Raw genomic sequence first — 13,261 nt, 5'->3', positions numbered from 1 at the left:
TGTAAAATGTTCAGTGACTTCCTTCAGGATTGGAAGGAGTACAGCTGCTGTCAGACCTGGGATACTCCACCCAGGATGCTTCCAAAGAGGGAAGAGGTCTTAATGAAAATCAGTTAGCTCAGCAGTTTATAGAAGAAGCAAAGCTGGGCAGACGAGCTTCACCAGGATGGATAAAGGCATTCCCGTTTCAAATGGATAATAGCATGAGAGGAAGTTTCCTTAAACTTCTGATTATGGTTATAATGGAAAGTTGAGTTTGCTAGCATACAATGCCCAAAATTTAGAGCAAGGAACGGATGGCTTCTTCAGAGTGGAACTGCAGCAAATTGGGAACAGGTTGTCCATATCTTGTGCAGAGAACAGAGTCCATCACGTTTCAGTGTAACATTTGGTACTTCTGATCAGGAGAGGAACCTTGGTGGGGAAGAAGTGCCCAGGGAGAAGAGACTCCTTTTTATCTATCCATAGACTAGAAAATAGAATTCCTTTCTACTAGGAAAGATTTGAAGAAAAGCAATTGAAGTGATCTACAAAATTATTTATATGGTACTAAACAAGGAATGGGCCACCAAAGAAACTTCAAAGGAAACAAAGTTGCAGTGGTTTGAATAAGATTGGCACCCATAGGCTCATATATTTCCATGTTTAGTCCCTAGATGAGGCATCAAGGAAAGATTAGGAAGTGTGGCATTGTTGGAGGGGATTTGTCACTATGGATGGGCTTTGAGATTTCAAAAGCCCACTCCAGGCCCAACCTCTCTCAAACACAATCTCTCTCCTCTCCTCTTCTCTTCTCTTCTCTTCTCTTCTCTTCTCTTCTCTTCTCTTCTCTTCTCTCTCTCTCTCTCTCTCTCTCTCTCTCTCTCTCTCTCTCTCTCTCTTTCTCTCTTCTCTCTCCTCTCTCCTCTCTCCTCTTCCCTCTCTCCTCTCTCCTCTTCCCTCTCTCCTCTCTCCCTGCTGACTGAGGATCCGGACATAAAGCTCTCAGCCACTTCTCCAGCATCATGCCTGCCATTGTGCCACCATGTCCCCCACCATGATGATAATGAGTAAGCCACTAAAACTGTAAGCAAGCCCCCCCCCTGCCATGTGAAGCACTTTCCTTTATAAAAGTTGCCTTGGTCATGGTGTGTCCTCAGAGCAATAGAACACTAAGACAAACAGCCAGGGAATAAAATGAAAGCCAGCTTGGGAGAGGTATTAGCACTGTAGTGAGGATATTGGAATCACATGAGCCTGCAGATAAATCTAGTTGAATTCTTTCATTGGTTTTCATTAGAGAAACCAAGCAAGGTAGTTTTTTTTTCTTTGACAAAGTTCTTAATGGAATATTTTGAAAGGAGGTAAGGTTTATTTTGGTTCACAGTTTCAGGTGTTTCAGTCCATGGTGGCTTGCTTCTATTTTTTTCTCAACAGATGATGAGGCAAAACATCATGGCAGAAGGAAGCTGAGAAGTCAAGAATGAAAGGAGAGGGGGCTGAACAAGGTACATCTTTTCAGGCCATACCCCCCAGTGAATAGCTTCCCTTAAGTAGAGCCTGTCTTCTACAGTACCACCACTTTTTAATAGTCTGTTTAAATATTGTCTTCATCCGTAGATTAATAATTTTCCTCAATGAATTATCTCTGACCCCTGATTGTACTGGAACCAAACCTTCAATATGTGAGCCTGGGGGGTACCACATATTCAAATCAATACTAAGCCTCAGAGAGTGATAAGGAATTATGAGAAACCATACCGCTAACAAAGAACCTAGACTGGTACTTGGGCATTTGAACTCTAAGGAAAAGGCTCTTTTCATTGTATCAATCTTTAATATATAACAATATTAGGAAAGAAAAGGACATATGTGGGTGCTGAGGGCCTCAAGTGGGGCCCAGTGGATGATGAGGGAAGCTTCCATACTGCTCAGTAGTACTAGTGCCCATGTCTGTTGGCATACCATGTGTCACAAAAGGAAGATCCCAGCAAACTGGGAGAGCCTCAGATTGGCCTCCAAACAAAGCTGTGGCTGCTTTTCATGTCTTCACCGACATCTCTTCGGGTGCTGGCAAGCCTGGCATCTCCCTGTAGTGTCAGTAGGATTGTTGGCTGCCCCCAGAGATTGTGTCAACTCCCCATTGGTCTAAAGGCTGTATAAAATGTTTCCTTCTGTGTGATAAAAGTAGGTCTGTACCTCAATGCTGGTTTCCAGAGTTTCCAGAGTCTGTTTCCCAGACTCCATCTCCCTCACTCACTACTGGATCCTGGTTCCCACAGATGTGTATGAACATGTGTAGAGACAAGATTATGGAAAGTCTTCTAGTGCTTCCTCTTTCTAGCTACAAGCTGTGCCAACCTTGTTGATTTAAAAAGAAAAACCGTGTCTGTTAATAGGGCACTACATATTGTCCATGCCTTCCATATTCTTACCCTTTTGAGACAGACACCTTCCTACACCATGTCTTCATATTGGACTATTCTTCCAAAAACCTGACTAGTGTTATGTTATATCAGCCTGTAACTGTCTTCATGATAATAGCCACTCTCATGCAAAACAGAATGCTCCAAAAGCCAATATATGTAATATATTTATCAGTTGCACTCTGCAACTAGGTTTACACTGGTCTTGTTGAAAGTATATTAATTAGCCGGGCGGTGGTGGCGCACGCCTTTAATCCCAGCACTTGGGAGGCAGAGGCCGGCGGATCGCTGTGAGTTCGAGGCCAGCCTGGTCTACAAAGTGAGTCTAGGACAGCCAAGGCTACACAGAGAGACCCTGTCTCGAAAAACCAAAAAAAAAAAGAAGAAAGTATATTAATTAGGACAATGAAGTAACTTTTAATACCTTAAATTTATTCTGAATGCATTCTTCCTACCTAGGGAGGGAGGAACTAAACTAATCACTTTTGAATAAAATTATGAATTTTTTGTTTCATAAAATAGAAGCTGACCACCCTAGATCATTCACAGATTAAATAATTTTTCTTTTCTCTCAAGCCAAAAACACTAAGGAGTATCCATCCTATTTCCAACAATTTGTCTTCCCATCTTTGGGCCTTATCTCTACTTGCTACTTTTTTTTTTAAACTTTGTTTCCTGCTATGGAAGGTAAATCTTCAGAAGCAGCATCAGATAATAGGGCTGGTAATGTTATTCACTGCTCTATCAAGTGCTTAATGAGGTGCCTAGGGGAAGGCATGCACATCACGAATATTTGTTAATGAGACTGTGGGTAGCTATAGTACCATTAATAAATGAATTGCCTCCTGATATGAACCTCAAACAGCCTTCAAACTCACCTACTTATCCATTGGCAAAAATAAAAGAAATAATTTCTTTCATTAGGAATACTCTAAGGGAATTGTACAATGGTAAAAGGAAGCATTGTAAAGTTGTTCAAATGTATCACAACACCATGCTGTGTGCCTTAAATATATATAATTTCAATACCTTTAACAAAAGCAATGTTTCTTTGGGGTTTGTTAATCATTGTGATGTTCCTACTGCGATGTTGTGGTCTGTGTAAATATAATGTCTTTTTATGCTAGTACTGGGAAATAAAAAAAAATACATGAAGTCCATACAGAACTAGAAACATGGACGTGACAAAGCATAAAAGACCAGTCCTGTATCTCAGAGTCATCTGATCTCTGAAGTATTCATGAACAAGTTGCCCAAACTAGTATATGCCATGATGTTTCTTGAGCTAGAATAAAATTAGAAGTTTGAGCATGTGACATTTATGCTCTGCCAGTCTACTACTCTATGAATTTGTATGTTTTATAGAGCTATTACTTAGCTACTTTACTTAAGTGTTCTGATTAACCTAACCTTCTTTGAACAAGGCCGACTATTTTGTTCATATTTGCACATGTTGATCACACAAAACAATGGATTTCATCATGGCATTTTCATATAACTCACTTTGATACTACTAGCTTTTCTTGTGATTCCACATATGAAAGAAAATATGTGGTATTCTCCCAATGTGGCTTATTTCACTTAACACAATGCTCTCAGTTCCATCCCGGCTCAAACTCCATTTTGTGTATTTGCCACATTTTCTTTATCTATCCTTTAGTCAACAGTTACCTAGTTTGTATCTATATCTTGGAAACTGGTTTATATGCTTTCTGTGTATACACCCAGAAGTCATATGGCATGTAAATGAAAGTTATAATTTTGATATTTTGAGAAACTTCAATGTTAATTTCCATACTGCCTGTGGATATGAGAATAAGGCATCAGATTCCCTAGAGCTGAAGTTTTAAGTAATTGTTAGCCTCCCAACAAGAGTGCTGGAAAACAAACTCATGTCCAGTGCAAAAGCAGAATATACTCTTAGCCACTAAACCATTTCTCCAGCTCCTTGAAATATTTTAGAATCAGGCAAATAAATGACTTTATTAACATTTTATTTGTATACATTAACGCGATGTAGTGCTTTATCTTCATTTATACATAGAGAACACATTGGTCATGTCCAACCACCTTCCTTTCTAAGGGCACTTCTAGTGCCTTTCCCAGCCCATGGTCTATTTTACTTTCAAATATACTTGTTTCAAGTTTCCACGAATGAAAGAAAACATGTAGCACTTGTCTGTATGTGTTGGGTTGATTTTTCTTGATATGATGGCTTGATACAGTACCCTCTACTTCCATCAATGTTGCTGCAAATGACATTTCATTCTTCTTTCTCATTGAATAATAGTCTATTTTCTTTCTTTAATTGATCATCCATTAATGGATACATACATTGATATGGATCTTCACTGTTTTAAGTAGTGCCAGAGTAAGCATGAACACACACACACACACACACACACACACACACACACACACACACACATATATATATATATATATACATCCTGTTGTGTACTGTCTTCATTTTGTTTGAATGTATATCTAAAGCTAGGATAGTGAAATATATGGTAGTTCCATCTATTTACCAATTTGTTTATAATAATTTTCACGTGTTATCCAGAATTGATAGACTAGTATTCATTCACAATAACAGTGTCTAACAGTTCCTTTTACCCATATACTTTCAGCATTTGATATGTTTGTTTTTCAGTGATATCACTTTAACTTCCACTTCGCCCATTTGACAGATCATCTCATTTCAATTTTGGTTTGTGTTTCCTTCATGACTAATAAGCATTTTTTTCATGCATTTACTGGCCAGTTTTATTTCTTCTTTTGAAAAATGTCTATTAATATCATTTGCCATCTTTTAGTTTGATTGGTTTTATTGCTAAGTTATTTGAGTTTTAACATATCATATTCATGATATTAATCTTCTGTCAGATAAATGCTAGCAAATATTTTCCCATTCTGTGAGCTATCTTTTCATTCTATTGATTATTTTCTTTGCTGTGCAGAAGATTTAAGCTTGATGTAATCCCATTTGTCACTTTTTGCTTTTATATCTCGTGCTTTGGGGGTTCTATCCAGAAATCATTGCCTGTGCCAATACCTTAAAGTGTTTCCCTTATGTTTTTCTCTAATAGCTTTTGACTTGTTTGAGGGCTTTTTTTCTGTGCAGGATAAGAAATAAGAGAGACTATACCTATGGAGCTATTGGCAACTGATGACTACTGAGAGAGGGAGAAGAAGTTCAGGGATATAGCCCCTGAGAGAGTACTCATGCTCCAGCGGGGGATTCTATAGCCTTCCACAGACATTCAATAGTAAGAAGACTTAGTGGGTTGGAGCGGGGCAAAAATGAGAAGGAAGTTTAGAGGGAAAAGCGGAAGAGCAAGATAGAAATTAGATGGGAAGGAAACTGGGGTGAACTCTATCAAAACACAGTATATGCTTTTATGAATTCTCAATTTTAAAAAAGAACAAAAAGAAGTAGTAATGAAATTCCAGTCATCATCTGCACGTAGGTGCTGCATTTCCCCAGTCCCGTTTATTATTAAAAAGGCTCTCCCTACACCAAGGTACACTTTTTGCATCTTTTCCTGGAATCAACTGGCTGTTGGTATGTAGGCTTGTTTCTGGGTTCTTTTCTCTATGCTTTGCAATAGATATCTGAAAGTAAAACTTCTGGTTTCCACTGGCTTAGTGGTTCTGTCCTGTATATGGGGGAAAACCTTGCCTCCACCTTTGTGCTACTCCTTCAGTGGTGACTCAGGAGGTACAATCGCTTGTGAACAATGATGAGAAAATTTCGAGGAATAGTGCTCAGAGATACGAAGCTGGAGAATACGCCCAAGGAAGGAGTAAGTGCAGAATCGTATGTGTTGCATTTATCCTTGACTTGCATCTTCATTTACTCAGTCTTGATTAAATCCTTATGAGCCCACTGCAGTTGTATGATTTTTCTTAGCTGCATCTGCGGTTCTTTCACTAAAGAATTATTATTGACTAAGCTGACAAATTTGATTGAGGCTCTTCTTCCTGTGAGAGAGTCCTAAGCAAAACAAGCAGCCATATGGAAAGGTGTCTAGAAAATGTCAATACTTAATTAGGGATGCTGGTTGTTTACCTTCACCAGAACACCCTTTTACAATGTTTCATTGATTTATTTTTGTGTATAGGTGTTTCATCTGTACGGATATCTGTGCACCACGAGCATGCCTGGTGTCTACAGAGACATGAAGAGGTTATCATATCTGCTGGAAATGGAGTTACAGACCCTGGAGAGTGAGTGGTCTTATGGGTGCTGGGAATTGAACCGGGGTCCTCTGGAAGATCATCCAGTATTCTTTTGTTGTTTGTTTGCTTAAAATATTTTTCTACATATATTATTCCAATTCTCTACAAAATTGACATCTGTCTCTGCATATGCAAAAATATGCTTAGACATTTCAGTGATCCATTTACCATTTCCCTTTTCTATTAAAGCCATCACTGCAGCATTACAATAAAATATCAGTAATGAACAAACAAGACCATTAAAAACATCATCCGTAGGTCCTTAGCTTATAGAACAATTGTAAGTTAGAAGTTAATAGCCCATAAATATTTAAAGGTAAGATAAACATATAGTTTTATGAATATGAGCGATTTTATACTTTATAGTTCTAATAATTCAAAAGGAAAATTACCTTTGGTGCACCAAGATTGGAAAGGTCTTTCTTCAAGGTTGCCAAATACACATAACCAAAACACTATGAATGTAACATTTATGTAATTCCTGATTGTTTCATGGTTCTTCTTGTTGTAGGTAGTTTGTTGCATATGTGTGTAAGAATATAAATGTATGTGCAAAAAAAAGAAAAATAAAAAAGAAGTGCAAGTAAACAGAAGGAGTGTGCAAAGAGCAGATGGAGAGCTTGACTATAGATAATAGACCTAAGTCATCCAGTACTCTTAACCACTGAGCAATCTCCTTAGCCCCTCACCAGGACATCTTGTTTATCACATGACATGGATTTTTATCTTTACCCACAACCCAGAAGTTAACAGCGAAGCCAAAAATGTTAATCCTAAGACCAAGGATTCTTCAGGAAAACAGCCTGAAGTATAGATGTACCATGTGTATCTTACCGAACACTTTATTCATTAACTTCCAACTATTTGATCAACGAATATATTGCATCCCACCAGCATGAATCAAAAAAGAGTCATGTTGCCTGAGAGATTTCTCACTTTGTGACTGTCCTATGATCTGCAACATCTGCCATCATCAGAATTCTAAATTAACCTTACTGGAGTTTTTCTTTGAGACAGGGCCTTTTGTAAATAAGGCTGATCTTCAACACACCAGGGAGTTAAGTATGAGTTTTGAACTCCTAATCCTCCTGCCTTTGCCTCCCTAGGGTAGTTTATGCAATGAAAAGATTGGACCCAGGGTTTCAAACATGAGAGGTAAGGACTCTACCAACTCTGCTACATCCCTAACCTTGAATTTCTTAAATTTTTAACAATCTTATTGAGTTTCGTGAGTGTAAAGTACATTGAACACTGTAACTATAAACACCAAATCTACAGGAAACATTATAACTCCTGGTATCTTACTTTTCTATTGTAATAAAACCCCATAACTAGGGAAGCTTATATAAAATAAAGTACATGGCCTATGGTTTCAGAGGGTTAGAAGCCATGATGGAAGAACAAAGCTATGGTGACAGGAACAGTCTAGAGTTCATATCTTTTAAAATATTTATTAATTTATTATAATTTATTCACATTACATCCCAATTGTTATTCCCTCGCTGTTGTCTTCCAGTTCCCATCCTCCCTCTCTCTTACACCCTATTCCCCTGCCCTAGACCTCTGACAGGGGGCAGAGGAGGCTCCTCTCCCACCATCTGATCACAGTCTATCAGGTCTCATCAGGGTAACGTACATCCCCTTCCTCTGTGTGCCGACAAGGCCTCTCCGCCAATGGGCTATGATCAAATCGCAGGCACCATAGTTCATGTCAGAGGCAGTCTCCTCTCTCCCCACTCACTACACACATGGAGAATGAGCTGTCCATCAGCTACATCTGACCAGGGGGTCTAGGTACTCTGCATGCGTTGTCCTTGGTTGATGCATCAGTTTATGCAGGCCCCCTGAGTCCAAATCCACTCGCTTTGGAGGTCTCCCTGTGGAGCCCCTGACCCCTCTGGGTCCTTCCACACACACCCCTGCCCTCTTCCATACAACTTTCAGCTCTCCGCCCAAGGTCCTGCTGCAAGTCCCAGTATCTATCCCGAACTCACATTGGATGGAGTTTCTCAGAGGACTTCTATGTTCTGCTAATATCCACTTATAAATTAGTATGTATCATGTGTGTCTTTCTGGGTCTGGGTTGCCTCACTCAGGATGATCTTTTCTGGTTCCATCCATTTGCCTTGTTTTTGATAGCTGAATAGAGCTCATATCTTGGTCCAAAGTCAGGAGGTAGAAAAGTGCCACACAGGAATGCACCAGTCTTTCAAAACCTCAAAGTCTGCCCCCAGTGACACACTCCCTCCAACAAAGCCATACCTCCTAATTCTTCCCAGCAGACCCACGCTCAGGGGACCTAATACTCAAACATATGAGCCTGGAAAGGGCCAGTCTCATTCAAACTCTACACCTGGAGCAATAATGAGGAATCATAAATTTTTCTTTTTTTTTAGTTCATTCGTGTATTATTAAAAGGTGTCAATATATATGTATCATTTTCATACCTTCAAACATTTAAGTTAAAGTACAGTCTGAATGTAGACATAGTGCCAGTTTGAACTGACTGAAGAAGGAGCATAAATTTAGGCCACAAAGTATCTGAGAGCTAGCTAGTTGGGCTAGAGGTACTTAGCCTCCTGGCGTAAACATTAGTGTGGCTAGCCTGGTGCAAGTAGGTCCAGCTGTTTTCAAGGTGAAAAAAAATGCTAGGAGTTGCAGTTGACTTCTAGGGTCATTAATGGGTTTGCTTTGCCATCACTACCTCACTGTCACCATTCCTAGAAACAAAGATAAAGTACTAGGTGGCCATGGTACAGTTTGAATGGAGTGAGTTCTCAGCAGAAACAATTAAGAAGTCCATTTCTTGCTTCCTTTTCACTCACAGAACCTACTCAAGTTATCTTGGACCCATAGGCCTTAGTTAGCAGAACATTCCATGTGTTCCTTTTTACCCTCTCTATTCACAAGGCAGCTACATCTTCTGCTACTGACCCAACATCTTTGGATCTCAGTTTACTTTTTGTAGCATGGAGTTGACAGTCATATCTGGGGCTTGGCCAATGGCTGTACTATCTATCGGTTTGAAATTTGGTGGGAAATTAGATTTGTTTTTATATGTGTCCAGGTAACTCTGCCATGCCCTACAGGCATGCCAAAGTGATGGATGGCAAATGCATTACCTTGTATTACAAACTAAAAATTGTTTCCACAGGTTTCATTCAGATAATTATGAAGAGTTTGTTGTTCTGCAGTATTGGATTTGGGCTTGGGGCTTATGAATATCCACCAGGACAATGATATGTCTTATGATATTTCAGGATATCTTATTCAGTGTGTATTCATAGTAGGCCTGAAGAGACTGCAGTAGGATGCCAGAAAAAATGTCAGTTGCTTGCTTCCTTGGGTCTGATGATCCTAGGTCACTTGAGATACTGATTGCATACATAATCCTTAATAGTATGACACGCCTAATGTAGTTTGTGAGTGATCTTAATGGGTCTTTTGTCTATATTCCCATCTCAAATGTGCAGTTTAATCTCAAGAATAGTGCAAATTCTGGCAAAAACTAATCAGCTAAGGTTTTTGGCTTCGGTTAGATTACCTTTTAAGCTTTAGTTATCTTCTACCAAGAGTTTGAAACTGGATAGGCATATTAACTAGAATCTTTTTTTTTTGGAGGTATAGGTATAGGTAAAATTTATTACTGACACATCTAAGGTCCCAATTGTTGATGTGTCAGGGTCCCTCAGCACTCAGGAGGTGAAGGACCTTAACTAGAATCTTGTCTGTTACTGGTCTCCTGGGACTTATCTCAGTTTAGGAATATGAGAAGACAACAAGATGTTTAAATGGGTTAAGCCAGGGAGAAGGGTTTCTCTAAGCACAAGTGATCTCAACAGGCTCCTAGGAAACACGAACCCACTACTGTCTTCTTTTCCAAAGATTTCCTCATATGTTACTTCTTCTGAGCCTTACAACATTCCCATGAGTCAGATAAAGAGGGAACAAATGTCCTATTTGATCAGTGAAGAAGTGTACACCCCGAGGAGTAGCATAATGTGTCCCAATCCCCAGCAAGTTGGTAGCCCAGTGTACAGTGAGGCTGAGATACTCTGACTCCCAAAACTGTCCTTTCTCAATTATATGCTATTTTGTTTAATGTGACAGTTTCCAATTTTTCCCTAAGTATTAAGTGCCTCCCACATAACAGAGATTATTCTAAGAGCTGAACATAGGACAGTGAGCAATATAATATTTGTTCTCAGACAGCTTGTGTTCTGGTGTGAGGGGACAACCAATAAACAACTTAGCACAAAGATATCATTGTTCAAGTGACATTTGAGCACCATAAAAAAATGCATGGGGAGTGCTTTTTTGATACATAATTAAAGAAGGCATTCTTCATTGAGATGACATTTGAGCAAAGATCTGCAAGAAAAGATGATAAAATAATATGGGAACATAGGGAAATACATATGTGTAAACTGAGGCAAGGATGTGGTAATATATTTTAGGAAAATAACAATGAAACCAAAATCCGTTTTCTATGACAACTACATATAGCCTATATATATATAAGGAAAAAAAATGATATCTCCATCGTAGTTTAATGTTCATGCTCTCACAGAAGGTGGATAGGTTTGTGACTTGTATGGCGCAGCGATCTTCAGAGCATGAGAATGACTGAGCTACTGCAGACAGGCTTTCCAAACACAGAGTAAAGTTCTAACTTTGTAACTACGGCAGCAACATCAACCAAGGACTGAATTTGACTAGACTATGCTCATCTCAATTGAGTGCATGTTCAATATTAAGATTATTTTGAGAAGCTCTGTGTTAGTTTGGATTACGTCATGTCAGAAAATAGGCAGCATACCGGGTCACAGTTCAATGAGAATATTTTGTTTCAGTGGGTCTGATGGTCAGCAAGTGAGTGGGGCAAGTTCTAGTGTTTTGGTTCCTGGTTTGGTTCTTGCCGAGTACCAGTATTCAGTGTTCATCAGAAACTCTTTTTGTAAGCAGAGGCAGACCTTCTTGGAGCATTGACAGTATCCTTGATATGGGACTTAAAAAGAAAAATCTGGACCAATAGTGGAACATCCCTTTAATCCCAACACTGAGAAGGCAGAGACAGACAGACCTGTGAGTTTGAGGTCAGCCTGGTCTATAGAGTAAGTTTCAAGACAGCCAAGGTTACATAGAGAAACCCAGTCTCAACAAAACAAAACAAAAACAAGCAAATAAATAAATAAATAAATAAACCTGATTCAATAGATAGTGTTTCTTCTGACAAATATTTTAAAACAACACTACTTTAAGAGGCTGAAATGTTAGCTAACATCAATGAAGTAAATAAGTGTCTTTTCATTTATTTCATTTCAAAATGTGAGGGGAATTGTTTCTACCTACCAGGTCACACAAAGCACAGCAATACATCTCTGGGTCAGGTTGCTGCATGTGCTTGCCCAAGCCTTTTCATGTTCTTCAGTAACTGCCACGGCCAGGGTATCTATTGGACCAAGGCTCAGAGCTAAAAAACTTTTCTCTTGAGCAGGCATTCAATTTCTAGAATTCAGAATTATATATATATATCACCTGCTGTTAAGGGATCTGTAGTGTGCATATTATTTTAGTGCCCCCTGGATGATTTCACGTCATGTGGCTATAGTTGAATGTGACAGGACTCAAAATGAACCTGAATCTGCCTTTGATTTTACTTGCCTTATATCACCTTTATAGCCTTGAAAATTTTGCTTAGTTCCTATGAGCCTCAGTTTCTCCATTCACAATTTGGCATTCATAACAGATCACAACCTCCGGCACCAATATGAGAATCAGAAGATAGTAGACATATATAGTTTCTGCCATGTTAGGTATACAGTGGTAATGATAATGATGATGATGATGATGATGATGATGATGATGATGATGTGCTAAAAGGAACAGATTTAACACTTTTCTGATTTGAAGCTGACATGTATTGACTCTTCAGAAAATTAATGATGCTTGGAATTAAGAGCCACAGTTAATGTTTGTTAGGCAATGATGAGCTAAAAATAAATAAATATTTAGAAAATCCACCGTTGCTTGGTTTCTCGTAGACTATCCAGATAATTTCAGCACCCCTACAGCAAACAAAGCTCCACTTTGTGTTTACTTTATCTGCTTTGGCTTCTGGTGTGACTGACCAGAGTATTTGCCAGATCTCTTGGCCATATGTGTCAAGCTGCCCTTGGTTCCTTGCTAACCACATGAGAGTTGAAGAGCGTCATAAAAGAAATCTAATACTTGTCCTTCTATTACTACCTCTTTGACTCTGTGACTTAAACAAGCGCCCAGGGTTTCCAGGCAACCTAAAAGTCTGCTTTCACAGAATGAGGATGAACCAATAGGTTCCTGCAATTAGTAACACCTTGGGTGGAATCTAGAAGACATTTAGTTGCAAAATGCCCTGGTACACTTAGTCAGATGGATAGCGTTTTAAGCTTTCCGTTGATTGACTGCTCCGCTGAGAAGCAGTCAATACATTAACTAATCCTTTTGGACCCCAGAGGTTTCCCCGAGGCTCGGGAAGCTGGGAAGCAGGGAAAGATCCTTCCCTAGGGGCTTCTGAAGCAGCCAGTACCTAGATTTTGAACTTTCACGCTCTAAAATTTCTTGACAATAAG

The sequence above is a fragment of the Acomys minous genome, assembly GCF_964271855.1.
Source record: "Acomys minous genome assembly, chromosome: 7".
Lineage (NCBI taxonomy): Eukaryota > Metazoa > Chordata > Mammalia > Rodentia > Muridae > Acomys > Acomys minous.
Note: the sequence above shows the minus strand (reverse complement) of the source record.